Below are 2,832 nucleotides of genomic sequence, written 5' to 3' on the forward strand. Positions count from 1 at the left end.
TATTTTTTCCCCATCACCAGTGGACCAAAACCCAACCCAGGATTCCAAGATGACTATGCACAGCACATGGCTCAAATTTTTATGATATATTTCTTTCTCGAACAGCCTTGAAAATTTTCTTGATATCTTTACCCCATTCCCAGATTCGGAGGTTCAAACTTCCTGCACTTGTACACGTAAAATATGCATGTAAAAAAACGAAATAAATTTATAGATGATGGGTACACACATGATAAACCCATGATTAATTAAAGTGACAGGTATGCCCATGGATGAATGATACATTTGCATAAATTTGTGGGTGGTTCCTGAGGAAAACCCAAAAAAAGCATTTTCACCATTTTTTCGCCATCAGCAGCAGCAGCAGACCAAACCCCAGTTGCAGATTCCAAGACAGCTACACACAGCAAATGGCTGTATCCCAAAATTCTGGTCTCAAACAACCTAAATTTTGTAGATATCATTACCTGTCTCTGAGATACCAAGGTTCAAAGCTATCCTAGTTGTGCACATAAAATGCAATGTTAGGTAAAAACATGGTTTATAAAGTGATGTAGCATGGAGAAATATGACACGGGTAATTCGGCATGTTGTTGGGCCCATCTGTACCGCGCTGCATGGTTTCGTGGTTGCAAAAGTGGACCTCGCCGTGGACGTCGGGAATGAAGCTGCAGTGTCTACATTATCATCAGAATGATTCTGGGAAATCCATGTTGTAGTACTGAAGCAAATGAAACTTTTTCTGCCCATAAAATCCGGTCTGAGGTGTGAAATTGGTTTTGTGTTATTCCAATTTCAGATAATTAAACTATCAAAATTTTACTGACCTTCAAGTTCTTTTCACATGAGTAACATGCCCTGTTGTGGCAGGCAAAAGGAGGAGGCCAACTGAAAAATGCTCCTATCAAAGCACAAAAAAAAAATCAGTCCTCTTTCTTAAAATACTCTGACTGAGAAGTAGAGTACCAGGTGCCTCATTCTAACTTCCTCAGCACTAGGAAAGAGATGGAGAAGTAATAAATACTGGAAGTGAGTAGACAGTGATTACAGAAAGAACAAAGGAGACAATGGCAGTGTGGGAGAAAGAGAGGGACACAGTGACAGTGGAACACGGTAGACGGTGCTTGGAAAAGTGAAGGAGAAAGTGGCAGTGAGAGAGGAGTAAAGAGAAGGAAAAGGGGGAAGTGGGTGAGAGCCAATGATAATGAGAGACAGTGTCCATGACAATGACAATAAAGAAGAGAGAGATAGTGACAATGAGAAGAGATGGCAGCAGTGGGAAGGAATGAATGAGATAGCAGTAAGAGAGAACAAGAGGGAGACAGTGACAATGAGAAGAGACAGTAAAAGTAGTAGTAGTAGTAGTAGTAGTAGTAGTAAGACAGAATGAAGGCAATGTGGCTGTGATGGAGGAGACAATGACAGTTGGTGAGCAACAGTGAGTTGAGCTGAATGAATGAGTGAGAAACGGCGATTGGGAGTGGATGGGCATGAGATACTTATAGTGATGGCCTAAAGGGGGTGGGCAAGTTACAGTTAGGGCAGCTTGTGGCAGGGAGAGTTAAGGTGGATGTTAAAAAGAGCGTAGCTATGTCTGCAAGCCAATATTTGTGTGAACATTTTTAAAGATGCTGAGGAAGGTAGAATGAGGCAGCTGGTACCCCATTTTTTAGTCAGTCTTTTAATAATGAGGAACATATTAGCCTTTTTTGTGCTCCAATAGGAGCATTTTTCTGCAGCTTTAGATATAGCTGATATTTTATTATGTCCCAAAATATTTTCATTTGGTTTCTCTCTGTATTAATACTTCATCATAAAGCCTTAGTTAAAGTGTGTGTATGCAGGGGGTGAGGGGGGCGCACCAAATTATACATTTTCACTGAAGGTTTGGTCACGTATCATAGCGTACCTGTAGTATTTCATTTAACCAACTCTTGACCTCCTTTGAACACACTTATGCAGTCCATCTCGAGGTGGCAGCTCAGAAACATTTGTTGCAATCTGAAAATCACTGGAAAAACCATCAGGCCTTTCTGTCTTCCTAACTGTCTGCATTTCCACAATATGTCTGAAAAAATTCAACAACTCTGGAAAGATTAATCAGAGGAATTAGGCAGCTAGCTAGTTACGGAAGAATTATTAGTTTAAGGATCACTCACTATATCCTGAAAATGCTTGTTTCACTAATAATTCTGGGAATAGGATAAATTTGCTACTCACCATAAAGACAAAATGAGTTGCAGATGGGCACTATGAAAAGATTGTTACTCATTATGTTTTGGCCAAAGCCTTCTTCAGGAAAGAAAATTTGCAAACATTGTCACAAGAAAGTACACCTCATGAACAGACGACTGCTACCTACGGCAGCTCGGATGGGAATGCATTCCAATCTGTGCTGCTGGAGGTAGCAGTTGTGTGCACATGAAATGGCTCGTCTTGCTTGTATAAATATGTGTGTTTCCTTTCCTGAAGAGGGCTTTGCCCAAATGCTAAATGTGTAACAGTCTTTTCATTGTGCCTGTGTGCAACTCAATATTCCATCTTTACAGTGAGTTGCAGTGTATCCTTTTTCTAATAACGTTCATATTTCAGCCTGGCCTTCCCATTGTTTGATTCACAAATAATGCTCTTTACAGTTTTACAATCTAAATAGCATCTGTCCTCAATAAGTTCTCAACACATTCATCTTCCAGAACAAACCAGTTGTATGTCTTTGAGTGACAGAAAATGGAACAATGTTGCTGTCTGTTAGTTCTCACAAACAGGAGAAGTGTTATGACTTTGAATGTTTGTCATTGTCTTTTGAATGCTATGCCATAACCAAATTGACAT

Source organism: Schistocerca cancellata, chromosome 5 (genome assembly GCF_023864275.1).
Source record: "Schistocerca cancellata isolate TAMUIC-IGC-003103 chromosome 5, iqSchCanc2.1, whole genome shotgun sequence".
In the NCBI taxonomy this organism is placed as follows: Eukaryota; Metazoa; Arthropoda; class Insecta; order Orthoptera; family Acrididae; genus Schistocerca; species Schistocerca cancellata.